This window comes from Palaemon carinicauda, chromosome 4 (genome assembly GCF_036898095.1).
Source record: "Palaemon carinicauda isolate YSFRI2023 chromosome 4, ASM3689809v2, whole genome shotgun sequence".
In the NCBI taxonomy this organism is placed as follows: Eukaryota; Metazoa; Arthropoda; class Malacostraca; order Decapoda; family Palaemonidae; genus Palaemon; species Palaemon carinicauda.
In genome coordinates this window covers 67573453-67594727 of record NC_090728.1, presented here as the reverse complement: position 1 = coordinate 67594727, position 21275 = coordinate 67573453, and positions in this window count along the sequence as shown.

Here is a 21275-nt window from a genome sequence, read left to right as displayed (position 1 = left end):
GGGAAGCCTTGGGAAAAAGGTATGCCCTCATCTTCTCGTTAGGAAGATAAGGTCCAGTGGTGTTTTTCTGAAAACCCCTTACCCATAAGCGAAGCCTCTCCCTCGCTGCATCTCTTGACTCCGCCGACCTAGGGGATTCAAAAGCCTCTGATAGCAGGTTAGTACATACAGCACATACCTGCGGATCCCAGTAACGATGGACATCATTGGAGGCTGCACAAGCCGCGTGCCTCCTACATGAGACATGTCCGCAAAAGTTCTTACTGCGGACATTGCAGAAGACACTATCACACTTCGGATGCTCCTCCTCTAAAGGAGAAAAATTTCCATGAATATCAAGTGAATTTCAATTCACATGTAACAAATGAGTATTCAACAAGAATAAGGGAAAGACACCTACTTGTGAAACCCACACAAACACCTGTGGAAGCCCACCAGCCAAAGTCACATAGTTAGTCTTTACTAGAATAACCAGAGAACGTATTTCCAAAGGAAATTAGGTGTAGCTCACACCTAAGGTAAAATATTACCATTCCGGCCAGGGATAAAAGAATTATCTTTTATCCTTGTAAGGCGACACCAAGTGATTGTACCAGTAACACAAGTAAGATAGAAAAGTCAGTGTTGTAACCTACTACATCATGAACTCCCTTGGTTGAATATACCACCAAGAGAGGACTGATACAGTACCTGAGGGTGGTGTGCCAGCCGGCTATTGCCGGTCAGCACCCCCCCCCCCCGTTTTTCGAAAGGTAGATCTCAAGTACACAACATCAGATCACCCTTATTGGGGAGAACTCCAGATCGCATGCCTGAACCGGCCGGCAGTGGTTGCCGGTCCGCAGCCACCCGGTTTGCACTGCGTTGCCGGCCATCATTCTTAGTGGCCGGCTGACTGGGCAGTGTCGCAGGCCGGCCGGCAGCAGTAAACAAACCCTGCCGGCTGGCCCCCACACTAGGCAGCGCTCGGCTGCCGGCCCCACTTGTAGTGGCCGGCAGATGAGCAAGAGACCGGCCGGCAAAGGTATATAACCAACGCCGACCGACAGCAAGAGAACTGGAGAACACCCCTCCCCACCGACGGCCGGCCTGTAGGCCGGCAGACGGCAAGGACAACACATACGAAGACAACAGAATGAGTGCCGGGTTAAGAGACTATGAGTCTCTGAGCCCGGCACCCGAAAGAGTGCCGAAAGGAAGGGGAGACACTAAGTCAAGCTTCCTAACCGCTGCATACTGAATCTACAGACGGCAGCGATGGAGGGACCAAGAAAGGACCGGGCAGCACTCGAAGGAATGGTCTCTGCCGGTCGGCACACTCTGCCGGCCGACAGGAGACCACGTCAGTTCCTCATCCTAACCTAGGCTAGGTAAGGATGCGGACGACTGACACAAGGAACGGAAAAAAGAAGGGAAGGACAGAGGGTCCTATCCAACCTTGCCTTGGTTAAGGGTCATTCCCAACTAAGACAGTTCATCTCAGTCAGAGAAAGACCCGAGAGGGAGGCCGGCACTACTGGCTGCCTCCCTAAAACCACGACAAGGAAGGAATTGCTCTTCCAGAAAAGGGAACATATCCCGAGACCGGAACGGCAAGAGGACAGTCTGATGAGTCACCGAGTGAAGGGATCACTACTGGAACCCAACAAGGTGGACCAAGGGGATAACCCTTAATGCCCGAGTCAATCAGCAAGGGAGACTCTGCCCCATGCCAGACAAACCCGGGCTCAAACTAAACACTGTTGTACTGTCCCCCTCTGAACCAATTCAGTTGGAACGGGAAGGTACAGTACTACTCCAGCATAGATATATTTGAAGATTAATTCAAACAAACCACTAGAGTTAAGCCTAAGGCTTAAACAGAGGGAAAGGGTTTGCCCCTTCCCCGAAGAGAAGGGAGCAAACGGGGAACAGATAATATTATAATGACCTAAGACAACCTAGCCTAGGCACTAAGAGAATCGATTACCTAATTCACCGAAACTCACACCAATACTATCTTGGAAGGTACTCGAAAAGGACTTATATGTATAACGTTGCCTAACGCTTAAAGCAATAAAAATCACATTTGGAAGACTAATTATCATGCAGGAAGTACATAGGCCAACAGCTAGCCTACGAAGACTAGTGTTGGCAGCCTAGGCAAAACTTCGCCAGGCACACTACTATCGCATCATAACAGAATTCCTAAATAAGCTAAGTAGCTAATATTTAAGCGCAAAGGGGCTGGGAACGTCGCTCTTGCTAACAAATAAATCCTATTCTAGCGAGCGACAGCATCCATGATGCCTCCAGCAGGCAACAGCTCTTGTATCAAAGATAACTCTTTTAATTACTTTAATTTTAACCAAGAGCCTACATTTATACATAAAAGAAATAGTACTCAACTTATCCGAGGCAGAAGAAGTTGGAGAAAGCATTATCAAGCGAGAAATTCCAAGATTTGGTAGAAAACAGGGAAAAAACACCGAGTCGTAGAGCTACGCAAAAAGGAATACAGATGGCGCCGTGAGCGGCGCAGGGCACGCTTTCGAAACGGGGAGGAGAGATGCCTTATGAACGGCTCCCCCCTTTCTTATCGTTTTCGTTTTCTTGCCATTTGACCCCTACGAAGTGTTAACTCTGTTCGGGGTATAGATTGCTATGAGGCGTGTCAAGAATACGTCCACTTATATTTACGATATCCCTAAGGTCTTTTTAGGGATACTCGCTCCAGGAGTTAGAATTCTGGGTACCTGAAGGTAAATTCTCTGGGAATATCGCCGTAGTTGTAATATACCCTAGGAAGCTGCCTTTAAGGAACTTCCATCAGGACGACATGGCTTGAGCCCAAAAAAGGGATTTTGACGAAGGAAAAATCTATTTCTGGGGAGATACCTGTGACGCCTGGTGAAAAGGGTCCTTCTTTACACTTTTCTGATATAAATACTTCCAAATATACCAGAGAAAGTTAAAAGCATGGAATGCAGAGGTTACTACCCTCGCGCGAGCACCCTGAAGGTGTCGTCTATAAAGCAGGGGCGTGTGAAAACCACTATTCACAGGCTGTCTTCCATTTAGCTAATTCCTTCGTCAAAAGGGATGGGCCGATACAGAGGCACTAGCTACGTTACCTGAACCACACCACCGACGCCCGACGCGAGCGCCATCTGAACAACATCCTTCTTTTGGACGTCGTAAGCGTTGTTTGCTTCGTGTTTGTGACTCTGCTTGTGTTCGTGTTTTGAGCAGTTTTTTCGCCATGGCTGAAGCTCTTCTTACCGCAGGACCAATGTTAAGTACCATAGATTGTTTTGACAGCTAATTTAGTACCGGGCTATTATTACTTTTTGCAATTTTAGTGTTTGTTAGTGCGACCGGCCTTTCGCCTTCCGCGGTGATGGCGGCCATTACTGATTACGTTCATACGTTTCAATTTCTTTTGTATGCCGTTTGGTACTAATGTCATTCTAGGTTCATTTATCTTTTTATAGATTCTTGGCCTTGTGCCGTTTATTTTGAACCATGTTTTGTAAGTCTTTTGGTACTTTTTAACGCTTACGAGTCCGTATCTTTGACGAACGAAGGATAGCGTTCAGGGCTTTATTATATTTTAGTACCACCGCTTGGCGTTTTGTTTTCGCCTTTATCAAAGTAAAGGCACTTACACAAACCCACAGATATAGTACTTTCAAGTAATTCTCTGGTAAACTTCCATCAGGACGACATGGCTGAGCCCAAAAAACGGATTTTGAGCAAAGCGAAAAATCTATTTGTTCCATAATCGAAATACAAACCACGCTATTTACATTGGGTTTACTTTCAGCGTAGCTGAAATTGACGAGCCATTAGATTTTAACGAGGGTTTACTACCCCGCGCTAGTTAGCAGGGGTAGGGGGAGGGGTAGCTTGCTACCCCTCCCCCCCTCACACACCTGTGAAATGTCTCACTTCACTTTTGGCTCGGACGATGGACAGACGTGCCTGTCTTCGTCCTCGCTTGGCAGCCATTATTTGTTTTGTCTTTACTTAATCACTTACTTTTCTTTTACTCAATATATATGTAATCATTTTTTTGTGTTTATGTATATATTTGAGTATAGAAATCAGTAAGTTTCCTTTTCAGAGTTCGTGCTTGTGTGTGTAGTGTACGATATCTCTGTGGAGCCCTCGGCAGTTAGGCCAACACGGTGTAATTTCATGGGTCGCGATCGAGTTTGACTACGGTCTTTCTCTCTCTCTCTCTTTTGAGGTCGTTCACCCTTTACTACGTTACCTTTACTACGTCTGAGTAGCTTCCTTTCCGTGTGGGTGGGGTTGCTACGCCGTACGTTTTGTCTCAATTAGTTTATGAATCTAATTTTATTTGTTGATTTTTCAGCTTTTGTAGAACGATTCCTTTCGGGGTTTTCGTTCTTTATTTAGTGTTCATTCATTTTTAAATTACATAATTACATAGTTACATAATTATAATTGTTATAATTCTGTGTTTGTTACAGCTCTCCTTCCATGAGTGTAAGTGGTTGTGAGGGCACGTGCCTGTTGTGTAATTCTTGTGTTCTTTTCCCTCGGGATTCCTCTTCGGAGTCTTCCCGGGGGAATGAATGTTAACTAATGATTTTTTGTTTTTATTTTTCACAGTTAACGATCTAGTTCGTTTCTGTAATGTGACAACGGAGTGAGCTGTCTTGTTGAGGCCTGGGGATTCTGCTGTTGCTGCCTCCCCTATAGATCTTCGTCAGGGGCGTGTCTCCTTCTCCTGGAAGTACTCCCGTGATGATTGACAGCTCTCCAGTTCAGTTTAGAACACTCAGGAGGCTCACCTCCTTGGGTGGGTAACTTTCCTTCCGAGGGAAGTTTTCCTGTCCAGGCTTGAGTTTTTTTCCTTTGGGGGGATCTCCTCTTGCCTTTATTTCGTGCGACTATGCTCTTGGTGCTGAGCGGTCGCACCTGCAGTTACGCTCAAGGGGCTGGGCAACTGCAGGAGCCCCTCTTCGGAGGATTGCTCTTTTTAGGTCACTGGCTGACCCGTCTCTTCTTAGAGACTCCTCTTCGGAGGACTCTTCTGCTGTTGTTGCTGTTGGCTGCCTTCGCCGTAAGGCTCACCGTCCGCTACATCGTAAGGGCCTCCCTTCTCCCTATAAGGGTGCTAAGAGGCGCCTTTTTGAATCTTCTCCGTATGCAGCCTGCAGCTCCTCCTCCTTAGATCTCTCCGGGGATTGATCTCCAACACCTTCCAGACCTTCCGCCCCTGGTGCAGATGGACAGCAGTCTGACCTCGTCATCTGACGGGCAACAGTCTCTTCGGGGCAAAGGGTTGCCTCCCACGGTGTGGGTGCTTCCCTTGCGCGTCAGGGTTCCCCTGCGCGCCCTTCTGCAGTGTTAGCGCACAGGCGCTCTCCTGCTCGTCAGCGTTCTCCTGATCGCTAGCGCTTTCCTGTTCGCCAGCGCTCTCCTGTTTGTCAGCGCTCTCCTGATGATCATCGCCCCACTGCTCCCCAGCGCTCTCCTGAGGACTCCGACCATCCTGCTGTTCCTGTTGTGCGCCCTGCGCGCCATCGGTCTCCTGGGCGCTCTAGATCTCCTGCCCGTCAGAGCGCACCTGCGCTTCCAGTTCCTGATACGCGCCCTGTGCGCCCACGTTCGCCCGCGCGACCTAGAACTTCGGTTCAGGTCTTGGACAAGGACTCTTCTTCTCCTCGCCCTCGCGATCCGGCTCGTCAGCCTGTTGCAGCGCAGCAACGCTCGCGGTCGCCTACGCGTGCTTCTAAAGCTACTGTACGCACAGGATTCCACGCGTCGTCCTTCTGCTCGCCAGCGACCACAGACGCGTCAACGTTCGCCTGCTCGTCAGCGATCTCCTGCGCGTCAACGATCGCCATCGATCTTCCACGCGTTACAGGTGCCTGGACACCATCAGTAGCGATCTAGCGCTCGCCTGCTGTGGATCACGATCTCCGATAGCTGAGTCTTGCAGTAGATCTTCCTCCTGCTCGCCAGCGCTCACCTTTACTTCTGTCCTTCTGTGCGCCAGCTTTCTTCAATCGCCAGCGCACATCTGCGCGCCCTTTCCTGCCACGCACCAATGGGCGCCAACGGTTTTTCCTGACCGTCCAGGATCGCCTGATTAACAGCTCGCGTCAGCGCTCTCCTTCCTGATGCACCTGCGCGCCTTCTGATTAGCGCGATGCGTGCTAACGATTCGATCCCTAGTCTCTTACGCGTCAGCGATCTCCTACGCGCCCACGCGATTCTTCGCCTGCGCGCTAGCGTTTTTGTTAACGCACCACCGCTCGCCAACACGCCGTCACTTGCCAACGTGCCATCGCTTGCCGACGCGCCATCGCTTGCCAACGCGCCATCGCTTGCCAACGCGCCTTCACTCGCCTACGGGCTATCGCTCGCCAAGACGCGCCATCGCTCGCCAAGACGCGCCATCGCTCGCCAAGACGCGCCATCGCCCGCCTACGAGCCATCGGTCTGCCGACCGCCTGCGCTCACCCGCGCGCCCACGTGCCTGCGCGACCACACGCCCACGTGCCCGCGCGACCGCACGCCCGCGCGCTCGTGCACATGCGCTCCAATGTTCGCCCGCGCGCGAACCAACGGTGTTCCATCGCGCAAGCGCCAGCTCGATTCCTGCAGTAGCCATTGCTTGCCTACATGTCATCGCTCGCCTGTGAACTATCGGATTCCGACCGCCAGCTCTCGCCCTTCCAACCACGCTCGCCCTTCTTCTGCGCTCCCTCGCGCACTTTCGTCTACGCTCCTGCGTGCCCGCGCACGGGCCCTTCCACGTTCGCCCACGCGGGAACCATTGATTTACCATCGCACGAGCGCCAGGGCGATTGCGACCGCGATTCCCGTCGGGGTTTCGCAACACGGCCAGCCTGGCGAGTCTTCTGGAGCGCGTATTTCCAGAACATGGTCTTCACCCCGTAAACGCATAGCATGGTACGTACAAGAGCAGGAAGAATCTTCAGGGAGGTCTGAGCAACATTCTTCTTTCCAGAACCTGGGTTAGCCCTTCCTACCTCCCTGGAAGGGTATTGCCAGGGAGTTTTCCTTTCAAGATTTCTCCGTCGGGCAAGGAGTGACTGGTTTAGCCCTTCCTCTTCACCATCTCGTGGAAGGGGCTTACCAGGCCTTTCCCTCCTCGGTTGCGACCCGAGGTTTTGTACAAGGAAGCTCCAGGAGGATCATGGGTACTTTCCTCCTCTCGGGCTCAAGCACCTTTGCGTTCCGTCATCAAGTTTCGAACTTGCGGGCAAACTCGATGTTGGAGCATCTAGACGCAGTGACCGAGGGCTTCCTCTCGGGTGTCTCATCCGTGGATGTCGACAAGCTCAGACACTCTTCCATCCTTGGGAAGAGCTTGTTTGAGCCAAAGGACAGAGACATGGACGGCTGTTGTGCGGAGGAAGTCGAATTCCGTTTTCACTCCTCCAAGGCGCTTACTTCCAGACCCTGCAGGCCTCCGACGCCTCTTCATTCAGCCTCGTCAGCCTAAGTTATCGGACCGGCTACGGCAGCTAAGACAAGATGTACAATAGCAGTCCCCTCCTGTCAGGGACAGGTAGCACGGGAGGCTCTCTCGGGGAGGCATAATCCTAGAGGGAGCGGCAGAGTTCACAAACTCTAGGATTGGCAACCCCCCTTGCAGGTCTCACGCTGGGGGGATGCCTAAGGTTACTCGTCCGGATAACAGCTTCCCGACGCCGATTCCTGCACGATCTCCGTGATCAGCCAAGGATATCGCGCCTCGCTCTTACCATCTCTCTGTCACTGTCAGCAAATCCAGTGTCACTGAGCCTCTATGCCATGGGGTCGGCAAGAGGTTTGCCCGTTTGGGCAGAAGGATCCATGCCTTAGGAGAAGGTCCTCCATAGGGTCGTCGACGGCTTCCCCCCCGGCTTCTTCAGTCGATCCTTTCTCGTAGGAAAGCATCTGAGACGGGAGTTCCGTCGTCGACCTCTCAGCTCTGATCAAGTTTGTCGAACAAACTTCGTCCAGTGTGGAACAGCAGAGTTGATCAGACTGGTAACGAGACTGCAGGACTCCTTATGCCCTGGATCGGAAGGACGGGTACTTCCAGGTTCCATTCCATCCATCTTCCAGGAAGCTCTTGGAATTCAGCCTAGACTATAGGTGTTCCTGCTTAAGATGCGGTGTGGCGATCCCGCCGCGGCATAGCAGGTTTTTCACCAGAGAACTCTCCCTGCTTTCCTCATGGCCGCTCAAGAGCAGGCTTCCGCCTCCTTCGCTTTTTGGAGGTCTGGCCAACTCCGGTAGTCTCGGGTTCGACCTTCTTCAACACCGGCACAAGCTTCCGGGACTTTACCAAGAGTGAGGGATCATGGTAATTTGCTTGGAGCCTTCTCTACTTCTGCCTCAACATCTGGAGTATCTAGCCATGATATTGACTCCTTCTCCGAGCCTTCCCTTCAGTTGACTGTGGCAAGGCTGAGGAGAGTCGCAGTACCTGTTCTCAGTCAAGCAGAGCTTTCAGCCCTATCTTGGAATGTTTCCTGGGTCTTTTTTCCTCATTGACCCGTCTAAGGCCCGAACGGTCGCCTCAGGATAAGTTCCCTGTGAGGCGGCCCAAGTTCCGGTGGTATCAAAGCAACGATTAACCGGACTTTCTGGCCCCTATGGGACCAGCGGAACGTTTAGACCTGCAATGGGTGTTGTCCTATGGAACCTCTTGATGGGAGTGGATATTCTCGTCCTTTACCCACATTTGATGCTGTTCTCGGACTCGTCAAAGAAAAGGGGGGGGGGGGCATGTTCCGGTTCAGGCCTATGGTCAGGACCTGAAAGGTACCTGCTCATCATTCAGGTAGGCTTAGAGGCCATAGTCTGTCCCTTCTACAGATCCTACAGATCCTGCCGAGTCGCTCCGTGCGCGACAACTTCATGGTACTGGCGTATTCCAACCAGCAGTGAGGCGCATTTTCATACTTTCGCATCTTGCAGTAGAGATACTGAGATGATCCGAAGTCCTCTCAATACCACTATCGGCTCGCTCATTCTGGGCAGAGGAATGTTCTCTCCAACAATCTGAGCAGAGCCTCACAGATAGAGAGTACCTGGGGGTCTTTGGCCTCTAGTAACCAGCAAGTCCTGGCCTGGGGGACCTGATCACGACAGCCTGGAACTTCAAGCTTCCGCTGTTCTTCCCCCCAGTCTCAGACCCCAAGACTCTTTGGCAAGATGCTTTTCTTTTGACGGTGGGACAACATCGACGCCTACGTCTTCCCACCATTGTTGTCTGTTGAGAAGGGGTATCAACAAGACCAGGTTGTCTGTCAACCTTTCGATGGCCCTGAGAGCTCCGCTGCGACTATACGCAGAACGGTTTCTGGACCCTCTGCATCCTCTGATGGAACTCCCGGGAGAGCTTCTTCCACGACACAGGCTACTCAAACAACCACGCTACAACATCTTTCACAAGCCGTTGCATCGCTTCGGCTTCACGCCTGGAGACACTACGTCGCCGCCTCAAGAAGAGACAACCCGCAACAGTCGCGGAGCGGAGGTCACGTCACCTGCGATAGTCTTCCGCAGGGGTCTACCAGGCGAAGTGGAGAGTCTTTTGTGGTTGGTGTCGTGGGAGAGATACCTCTTCCCTTGAGGCCTCTACTCCAGCAATAACGGAGTTATTGCTTTTCGGTGGGAGGAAACTCTTTTCCGCTCTCGGCAGTGAAGCCTATCGCTCAGCCTTTCCCTTGCCTTCAGGCTGAAAGGAATAGGCTTTTCCTTCCCGCGGGATCTTTCTCCGCTCATGCGAAGCTACGAACGTACCTGCTCCAGTCGGAGTGAGACCTCCTCCATGGAGCATGGTTCGGACTCTTTAGTCCCTTAAGAGATCTTCTCAAGAACTATTACGTCAGGCCTCTGATCGTAATCCGTCTTGGGGGACGGTGCTCCTGCTCACTCTGGCCTCGGCCAGTGTGTAAGCAATCTGCATGGTCTCGTATGACTCCGCCCTTTCAAGAGAATAGGGGGAGGCAACATTCAGGTTCGCTCCTGAGTTGTTTTCTAGACTCAGAATCTTGGAGTCCCGGATCTTCGGTTCGACTCCTTCAAGATTTCAAGTCTCCGTTCTGTATCAGATGACCCAGACCTTCTCCTTCTTGCCAGTAAAGGAACCGAGGGGTTATCTTTGAGAACAGCTGCAGTTTGTCCTCACGTGCAAGCCGGTTTGGGAGCACAGGAAGGACACAGGGGAGAGTCACCAGTATACCTTTTCAGCTCGGACTCAAGGGCATTCATCTCAACCTGAATCCAGACCCTCCACCGTCACGTCGTCCTACAGCACGATGTCGGATACATCGCAACGTCCCTCGCCTTCGAGTAGAACTACTCTGTGACGCAGGTGCTACAAGCTGGAGTCTGGAAGCGTCTAATGACCTTCGCAGCCCGCTTCCTGCAGGACGTGATCCACAGGGGTATCGATACGTTTCTATCGCTCTGTGGTGGCTACACAACAGCTGGTCTAACCTCAGGCTCCTTTTTGGACAGGTAGCAGAAGGTTGAGGGCATTGTTACCAGGTTTTAGACTGCATGAATGAAAGAAGTATGTCTGGCCCTTACTTCTTTCTTCATCGATCCCTCTACTGGGGAAGCAGCATCCTGGTCTCTGCATAGCTGACCTCAAACCTCTGCAGGTAAACCATGCTTCCTTGTGTTCCGAGTATTGAGACAATACTGTCGCGTCCCCCATACCCTGACGAGGTGGTATTGGGAACGTCCTAACCCAGAGTTCCTTCTGGAACTCCAGGTCGACTGCCTAGGACGGGTCACACTTTCTTCCTTCACACACAAGCTTATGTAGGCCACACGTTTCCTTGCGGAGCAAGGAACTTGTGAAGTGCAGGGACTCCTTTTCTCGAGTGCGACTCACTCGGATTTTGAATCCCCGGGTAAGCCAAAGCCAGTATGGCTGGGGACTTTCCACCCTTCCTAAGGGGTTAGTCACCCAATGTAAATAGCATGGTTTGTATTTCGGTTATGGAACAAATGACAAATTCAGAGATAATTTGTATTTTTCCTAACCATACAAACCTTAGCTATTTACACATATTTGCACGCCAGCCCTGTCCCCCAAGTCAAGTCCTACCTCTAAGTGAAGTGAGACATTTCACCGGTGTGTGAGAGGGGGAGGGGTAGCTACCCCTCCCCCTACCCCTGCTAACTAGCGCGGGGTAGTAAACCCTCGTTAAAATCTAATGGCTCGTCAATTTCAGCTACGCCGAAAGTAAACCCAATGTAAATAGCTAAGGTTTGTATGGTTAGGAAAAATGCAAATTATCTCCGAATTTGTAATTTTTGGGTGATATGGCCATGTCGTCCTGATGGACCCTCCCTCCTTTCTAAAAAGGAGTATACATCTATGTAAGAAAGTCCCCATCTGAAACTACTCTATCTGTGGCTATCCATGCCTAATTGCAACAAGGAATAGTTTGCCGGGGTGGTACCGGGAGGGGATACAACGGGTAACCTTGATAACGGCTCCCCTTCAATTTCGCCACTCTTCCCCCTCAAAGCAAAAACTCTATTCCGGGTGAAGATTGGTATGTGTCATATCAAGAAACATGTCCCCTGATATTATGCGATATTCTTAAGAGTTATTTTTAAACATGAAACTTACCCGCTGATTATATAAGAATGGCTATAGTCCCTTGGACGCTCCGCAGAAATTCAAAATCTTGTGGCAATCGCAGATATGCCAGGTGTACACTAGCGCCCTGGCGGTAGACAGGCCGAACTATTCCAATCACTTCAGACCTTCCCTGCGTTCTTGCAAGCAAGATGTATTGGAATTCATTCGTGATTAACCTGGATTTTGGAAGTATTTTGGTGATGTATACCTAATTTGTTCCGTAACTGAAATACAAACCACGCTATTTAATATGGGTAACTACTTTCGGCGTAGCTGAAATGACGAGCCATTAGAATTTTAACGAGGGTTTCCAACCCCACCGCTAGTTAGCGGGGTGGTAGGGAGGGTAGCTTGCTAACCCCCCCCCCCCCCTCACACACACCTGTGCTGAGCTCACTTTGCTCTCAGCTCGGGTGCTAGACGGACGTGTCCGTTGTCACCCTCTCCTTCTCTGACAGCCATTACTAATCTTTTGTTTGCTTTTTCTTTAACAGAGTGTTTGTGAAGTTGGCCTCTGCGATGCGTAAGTGTCCCGGTTTACCTGACCATCCTCGTGGAACTTATATGTCGGCGGTCATGACGGACCCACACACCTTGTGTCCTTACTGTAGGGGCCAACGGTGTGATAAGAGTAACGTATGGGGTGAGTGTAGGGAGTGGTCTACCTCCCAGTGGGAGAGGTTTTCCCGGCGCCAGAAGTCCAGGCGGGATATTTCTCCTTCGAAGATTTCTTTGAAAGGAGAAAATCCCAAGGGCTCTTCTTCCGTGCCCCAAATCTCCTCCAAAGCTCCCACTCGATCAGTTTCTTCCGAGAAACTGTCGAGTGGTAGCGTAGGCCGCAGTTCTGTTGACCGATCTCGGGGTTTGGGAGAGGGAGATGCCTCCCATAGCGAGGCAGCTCCTCCTCCTCTCCCGGGGGAGGAATTTATTTCTAATGTCAATGTAACTAATCATGATTTGTTGCAGCTTTGGGCTTCCTTGGGGCTTGAGGGTTCGCCCTCCAAGGAAGCCTTGTTTTACATGATCAAATTGGGAGCAGCTGTCAAACAATCGCCCACTTTAGCAGAGGTCGATCCTCTGTCTATCTTCGACGTTGTTGTGGCAGAGGCTTATGATGAGTGGTATCAAACCTCTGCTCCTGATGTTGCTGATATAGATGAAGGCTTAGTTCCCCCCTCCGAACATCCTTCGAGGGAGGAACTAAGTCCAACGGTCTCTCCTGCAGGTGATTCTCCCCCTCGGGGGAGTTCACTAACAGAGACTTCTCTTCGGAGGACTGCTGGTCAGCCTGCTGACCCCACGGCCCCCAGAGGGCGTATAAGGCGTAAAGCCCTCCTTCCTCTTCACCGTAGAGGACTTCCTTTGCCTCACAAGGGTGTTAGGAGGCGCCTCTTCGTCTCGTCATTCCCTCAGTCCGCCGCAGAGGAACCTCGCCGTCGTTCACCGACCCTGCCAGCTACATCCCTTGACCTCTCCGCAGATCGTTCGCGATCTCCTTCGGTGGAAGGTCGTCCTTACAAAGAACACACTGACCTTCCACCCGCCAGACCTGCTTACCTGCTGTCGCCGTTCCTGGCCGCTGATGCGCTGTGAGCGCCTACGAACCCTGTTTTCAAATGGGCATCAGTCCCTTCGGGGCACAAGGGACTTTCTCACAATGTGACTAAGTCCCTTACGCGCAATCGTTCTCCTGCGCACCAGCGCGCAATTGCACGCAAGCGCTCTCCAGCTGCAGATCCTGTTATAGCGAGCCAGCGCTCTCCTGCGCGCCAGCGCTCACCTGTGCGCCAGCGCTCACTGTGCGCGAACGTTCTCCTGCTCGCCAGCGCGCCACTGCGCGCCCTCATCCTGATGCGCGCCATGCGCACCCACAAACTCCTGTGGGCCAGCGCTCGCCTGCGCACCCATGAACTCCTGCGCGCCAGCGCTCACCTGCGCGCCCACGAACTCCTGCACGCCAGCCCTCGCCTGCGCGCCAGCGCTCTCCTATGCGTCAATGATCTCCTGCGCTCCCACGATCTTCGGATCTGGGCGCAAAGGGGAAGGTAATCTCTTTCCCTGCTCGCCAGCGTGCCATCCTTCACCTACGCGCCATAGCGCGCCCTTTTCGCCCTCCTGTTGCTGTTCCTGATGTGTGCCCTCATGCGCGCCCGCGCACAAGGAATATGTCCCCTGCGCGCACGCCCAACGTTATCGCCCTCAATTGGCTCATAGTGATCCTGCGCGCCCACGCGCGCGCGCGCGAACAATCGCCTTCGCGCGCGCGAGCGCTTATTCAGCTTGCTGCGCGCCCTCTGCTGTCACCAGAACGCGCCCAGGCGCCCTCACCTGCCCACCATCGCTCGCCCACGTGCGCCCTCGCCTGCGCGCCATCGCTCGCCCACGTGCCAACGCGCGCCCTCACCTGCGCGCCAGCACTCGCCCTCGCCTGCGCGCTAGCACTCGCCCACGCGCGCGATTTAGGTAAAATTCCATCGCGAGAGCGCCAGCGCGATCCCACGCGCAAGGCTACAGGACGACGCACGGATAGGTCATCGTCATCGCTTCCCCCCGCCCGCAAGCGCAGAACAGCGCACTCGCCGGAGAGAGGGAGAACTCCGGATAGGTCCAGGAACTTGCCTTCTTCTTTTCAGGCCGACCCTGCTTTAGTAACTCCTCCTAGGGATCAAACGATCCCCTTCCCTCCAGATGGAGTATCTGACAGCGCAGCTGTCAGTCGGCAGCCCTGGTTTGGGTCCCTTGTCAGAGCGGTCGTACAGGCTTTTAAGCCTGTTCTCTCTGAGCTGGGACACAAATCAGTGGCAGTTTCGATTTCCCTGAAGAGGAAGAGAGGAGTAGTTGACGTGGTGACTTCTCCAAGGGCGAAGTTGACTCCTCGGAAGTCTTTGAGGAAGGCCCCCTCCCGCCCCAGACTTTCTCTCCCTCCCCTTTGGACGAAGATTTCCCGTCCTCAGGGGAGTCCCTTGAGGTGAGGCGTTCCCCCATCGCACCAATGAGGGAAACCCCACCTCGCGCAGAGAAGACTTCTCGGGTAGGGGTGGAGAAGAGCCTCCCACCATCACTGCTGGAGTCTTGTATCCCTCCCAGGAGGGAGTCGAGGAACTCCAAGACAATTCCGAAGTCATCCTCAAGGATTAGACCAGAGCCAGCCAAGACCTCGGAGAACGTCCACCAGTCACCCCGAGAAGAGCCTTTGGGGACAGGAGACTTCGCTGCCAGCCCTTCAGGAGGAGAGCTTCAGGAGTCAGAATATGCATTCTGGCAGGTTCTGACCCTTATGAGGAATCTCAATGGGTTTGGGGACCCAGAGATTCCTCCTCGTCAGGGCAAGGCTTTGCCTTGGTCCCAAGGGGACAAGAGTGCCAGGGATAAGGTCGAGGGCCAGCTCTCCGAGCTTGCCGGTAACAAAATCCTCCTGCCTTGACACCATGGAGGAGACTTGTTTAGCTCTTCCTTTACACCACTCTTTGAAAGAGCTTACCAGGGGAGTCCCTCTAGAGAGACTCTCCACCCGGCAAGTGTCTTTCTCGGCTACGGAGATCCTCAGCCAGGAGAAGGTGGCGAAGTGTGCCATGTAGGCAACTTCGTGGCTGGACATCTGGCTAGGGTGTCTGGGCATCCTGTTACGATCTGAGGACTTGTCCAAGGAGAGTACCAGGAGGGCCATGGAGACCTTTCTACTTTCGAGTTTCTAGCCCACCAAGTCTCGAACTTGTGGGCTAATACCATCTTGAAGCGTCGAGATGCGGTGTCTGAGAGATTCCACCAGAAAGTCCCCAGCACCGAGATCAACAGGCTCAGACATTCTTCCAACTTGGGGAGGAATCTGTTTGAGCCTAAGGACGTGGAGCAGGCAGCTGAGAGGTGGAGGAAGTCCAACCAGGACTCTCTCCTACATAGGGCTTTAACATCAAAGCCCTATAAACCTCCAGCAACCCAGCAACCACGCCCTACCAAGACCACGAAACCGGCAACAGCAGCGAAGACAACGGTGTCAAAGCCCTTTCCTGCCAAGGACAAGAAAGGCAAAAAGTCCTCCAGGGGAGGGAAAAATCCTAGAGGGAGTGGCCGATGCTGCAAATGCTAGGATTGGCAGTCCCCCTGCATGTCCACCAGTAGGGGGATGCCTACAAAGTTGCGCAAGCAGGTGGCAGCAACTCGGGGCCGATTCCTGGATGATTTCCGTAATCAGTCAAGGATATCGCGTCCCGTTCATAACATCTCTACCTCCCATGACAGCGAATCCAGTGTCGTCGAGCTCCCTTGCTATGGGATCGGCAAGGGGGCAAGCCCTTCGGGCGGAAGTCGAGACCATGTTGAAGAAGGGCGCTCTCCAAGAGGTCTTCGACGAGTCCCCAGGCTTCTTCAGTCGACTCTTTCTTATAAAGAAGGCGTCTGGAGGCTGGAGACCAGTCATCGACCTCTCAGCTCTGAACAGGTTTGTCAAGCATACCCCGTTCAGCTTGGAGACGGCAGACACGGTCAGACTTGCAGTGAGACCGCAAGACTTCATGTGTACACTGGATCTGAAGGACGTGTACTTCCAGATCCCAGTCCATCCGTCTTCAAGGAAGTACTTAAGATTCTGCCTAGACAACAAGATCTACCAGTTCAAGGTGCTGTGTTTCGGTCTCTCCACAGCACCTCAGGTTTTCACCAGAGTGTTCTCCCTGATATCATCGTGGGCACACAGGATCGGCATCCGTTTCCTCCGTTATCTGGACGACTGGCTGATCCTAGCAGACTCGGAGTCGGCCCTTCTTCGACACCGAAACAAACTTCTGGGAGTTTGCCAAGATCTAAGGATCATGGTAAATCTCGAGAAGTTTTCTTTGCTTCCTACTCAAAGACTGGTATATCTAGGCATGATGATAGACACCAATCTCCACAAAGCCTTCCCATCAGACGACAGGATAGCAAGGCTGAGGAGGGTCGCGAGTCCTTTCCTCAGACGAGAAGAACTCCCAGCCCAATCGTGGTTACGTCTCCCCAGTCACCTCTCATCCCTGGCCCGTCTAGTTCCCAACGGTCGCCTCAGAATGAGATCTCTGCAATGGCGACTCAAGTCCCGGTGGAATCAAGGACACGATTCCCCGGACGTCATGATCCCTATGGGTCCTGCGGAACAGACGGATCTTCAGTGGAGAGTGACAGACGAGAACCTACGAAGGGGAGTGGATCTTCTCGTCCTCCCCCGGATTTGATGCTGTTTTCGGACGCTTGAAAGAAAGGGTGGGGGGCCCACATTCTGCACCACAGGACCTCAGGCCTGTGGTCAGAATCAGAAAAGTGCCTCCATATAAATCTGCTATAAATGAAGGCCGTATTCCTGGCCCTTCAACAGTTCCAACAATACCTGGCGAGTCACTCTGTGGTGGTGATGAGCGACAACACCACGTAGTGGCTTGCATCAAAAAGCAGGGAGGTACCTTTTCAGAGGAGCTATCCCATCTCGCAGTAGAGATGCTGAGATGGCCGAAGTCCACTCGATTCCACTATCGGCTCGCTTCATTCCAGGCAAGAGGATTGTGCTCGCCGACAGTCTGAGCAGAGCGTCTCAGATAGTGAGTACCGAGTGGTCTTTGGATCATCTAGTAGCCAACAAAGTCCTGATTTTGTGGGGTTCCCCGACTGTGGATCTGTTCGTTACAGCGCTGAACTTCAAACTCCCGCTGTACTGCTCCCCAGTCCCGGATCCCAGGGCACTCTGGCAAGATGCCTTCCAACAATGGTGGGACAACATCGACGTATACGCCTTTCCCCCGTTCTGTCTGAGGAGGGTACTCAACAAGACCAGAATATCGGTCAATATCTCGATGACCCTGATAGCTCCGCAATGGCATCATGCGGAATGGTTTCCGAACCTTCTGCAACTCCTAACGGAACTTCCGAGAGAACTCCCTCCACGACACGAGCTACTCAAACAACCACACGCCAACATCTTTCACAAAGCCGTAGCTTCGCTTCGACTTCACGCCTGGAGACTATCCAGCATCTCCTCGCAGAGAGAGGATTTTCGCAACAAGTTGCGAACAGGATGTTTGGACACCTGCGAAGGTCATCCGCAGGGGTCTACCAGGCAAAATGGAGAGTTTTCTGTGGTTGGTGTCGTGGAAGGGGTATCTCTCCACTCGATGCCACTATTCCAGCAATAGCGGAGTTCTTCGTGTATTTGCGAGAAGAAATGCGCCTTTCAGTCTCGGCAGTGAAAGGCTATCGCTCAGCCTTAAGTATAGCCTTCAGGCTCAAAGGAGTGGACATTTCTTCTTCGCTGGAACTTTCCATTCTCATACGAAGTTATGAACTTACCTGCCCTCAGTCGGAAGTGAAACCTCCTCCATGGAACGTGGTTTGAGTTCTCAGGTCTCTTAAGAGACCTCCCTACGAACCATTACGCCAGGCTTCAGATCGCCACCTGACTTGGAAGACGGTGTTCCTACTAGCTTTGGCCTCGGCCAAGCGAGTCAGTGAACTTCATGGTCTCTCGTATGACATCGCTCATTCAAGGGGATGGGGGGAGGTAACGTTCAGATTCGTCCCTGAGTTTGTTGCCAAGACTCAGAATCCGGGAGTGCCGGACCCACGGTTCGACTCTTTCCAGGTTTCGAGTCTTCGTTCTGTAACAGATGACCCAGACTATCTCCTACTGTGCCCAGTAAGGAGTCTGAGGCTATATCTTTAAAAGAACGGCTGCAGTTCGTCCCCAAGTGCAGGCATTGTTTTGAGCACTGGGAGAACAAAGAGGAGGGTTACCAAGAATACCATCTCGGCATGGATTCGTAAGGTAATCCATCTATCCCTGAATCCTGACCCTCCTCCATCACGTCGCCCTAGAGCACATGATGTCAGGGGCGTAGCTACGTCCCTGGCCTTCAAAAAGAACTTCTCAGTGACACAGGTTCTACAAGCAAGGGTGTTGAAGCGTCAGACGACCTTCACAGCCCACTACCTGTAAGACGTGACCCACAGGAGGCTCGATACGTTCTCTATCGCCTCTGTGGGGGCTGCACAACAGCTGGTTTAAACCTCAGGCTCCTTGATGGACAAGTAGCAGAAGGTTGAGGGCATTGTTACCCGGTCTTAGTCTGCATGAATGAAAAGGTATGTCTGGCCCTTATTCTTTTCTTCATCCTCCCCTCTCTTGGGGAGAGCAGCATCCTGGGTTCTCTGCACAGCTGACCTCAAACCACTGCAGGTAAACCATGTTTCCTTGTGTTCCTAGTATTAATCTAATACTGTCACGTCCCCATACCCTGACGAGGTGGTATTGGGAGAGTTCTAGCCTAAATTTCCATCTAAAGGACTTCCGGTCAACTTCCTAGGACAAGTCACACTTCAAACCTTCACACACAGCTTACATAGGCTGCAGCCCTTGCATAGCAAGGTGCAGGGACTCCTTATTGTTGAGTGCTGACACACTTAGATACTGAGTCCCCGGGCAAAGCCAAAAGCCAGTACTGGCCGGGACTTACCACCCTTCCTAAGGGTTGAGTCACCCATATTAAATAGCGTGGTTTGTATTTCAGTTACGGAACAAATAACAAATTCGTAGGTAATTTGTATTTTTCCTAACTATACAAACCTTAGCTATTCAATCATAATTGCCCGCCAGCCCTATCCCCCGTGAAGTCCTACCTCTAAGCAAAGTGAGCTCAGCACAGGTGTGTGTGAGGGGGGTTAGCAAGTTACCACCCCCCCGCAAGCGCAGAACAGTGCACTCGCCGGAGGGAGGGAGAATTCCGGATAGGTCCAGGAACTTGCCTTCTTCTTTTCAGGCCGACCCTGCTTTAGTAACTCCGCCTAGGGATCGAACGATCCCCTTCCCTCCAGAGGGAGTATCAGTCGGCAGCCCTGGTTTGGGTCCCTTGTCAGAGCGGTCGTACAGGCTTTTAAGCCTGTTCTCTCTGAGCTGGGACACAAATCAGTGGCAGTTTCGACTCCCCTGAAGAGGAAGAGAGGAGTAGCTGACGTGGTGACTTCTCCAAGGGCGAAGTTGACTCCTCGGAAGTCTTTGAGGAAGGCCCCCTCCCGCCCCAGACTTTCTCTCCCTCCCCTTCGGACGAAGATTTCCCGTCCTCAGGGGAGTCCCGTGAGGTGAGGCGTTCCCCCATCGCACCAATGAGGGAAACCCCACCTCGCGCAGAGAAGTCTTCTCGGGTAGGGGTGGAGAAGAGCCTCCCACCATCACTGCTGGAGTCTTGTATCCCTCCCAGGAGGGAGTCGAAGAACTCCAAGACAATTCCGAAGTCATCCTCAAGGATTAGACCAGAGCCAGCCAAGACCTCGGAGAACGTCCACCAGTCCCCCCGAGAAGAGCCTTTAGGGACAGGAGACTTCGCTGCCAGCCCTTCAGGAGGAGAGCTTCAGGAGTCAGAATATGCATTCTGGCAGGTTCTGACCCTTATGAGGAATCTCAATGGGTTTGCGGACCCAGAGATTCCTCCTCGTGAGGGCAAGGACACGGTCCTGGACCGAGTCTTTCGTACTCAAAAGCCCCCTACGGCCAGTGCGGCTTTGCCTTGGTCCCAAGGGGTTAAGAGTGCTAGGGATAAGGTCGAGGGCCAGCTCTTTGAGCTTGCCGCCTCCAGCCGGTCCAGCGCCGGTAACAAACTCCTCCCGCCTCGTGTCCATCAGAGGAGGTACTTCGACACCATGGATGAGACTTGTTTAGCTCTTCCTTTACACCACTCTTTGGAAGAGCTTACCAGGGAAGTCCCTCTATAGAGACTCTCCACCCGGCAAGTGTCTTTCTCGGCTACGGAGATCCTCAACCAGGAGACGGTGGCGAAGTGTGCCATGCAGGCAACTTCGTGGCTGGACATCTGGCTAGGGTCTCTGGGCATCCTGTTACGATCTGAGGACTTGTCCAAGGAGAGTACCAGGAGGGCCATGGAGACCTTTCTACTTTCGAGTTTCTAGCCCACCAAGTCTCGAACTTGTGGGCTAATACCATCTTGAAGCGTCGAGATGCGGTGTCTGAGAGATTCCACCAGAAAGTCACCAGCACCGAGATCAACAGGCTCAGACATTCTTCCATCTTGGGGAGGAATCTGTTTGAGCCTAAGGACGTGGAGCAGGCAGCTGAGAGGTGAAGGAAGTCCAACCAGGACTCTCTCCTACATAGGGCTTAACATCAAAGCCCTATAAACCTCCAGCAACCCAGCAACCACGCCCTACCAAAACCACGAAACTGGCAACAGCAGCGAAGACAACGGTGTCAAAGCCCTTTCCTGCCAAGGACAAGAATGGTAAAAAGTCCTCCTAGAGGGAGTGGCTGTCGCCGCAAATGCTAGGACTGGCAGTCCCCCTGCATGTCCACCAGTGGGGGGATGCCTACAAAGTTGCGCAAGCAGGTGGCAGCAACTCGGGGCCGATTCCTGGATGATTTCCGTAATCAGTCAAGGATATCTCATCCCGTTCATAACATCTCTACCTCCCATCCAGTGTCGTTGAGCTCCCTTGCTATGGGATCGGCAGGGGGGCAAGCCCTTCGGGCGGAAGTCGAGACCATATTGAAGAAGGGCGCTCTCCAAGAGGTCGTTGACGAGTCCCCAGGCTTCTTCAGTTGACTCTTTCATGTAAAGAAGGCGTCTGGAGGGTGGAGACCAGTCATCGACCTCTTAGCTCTGAA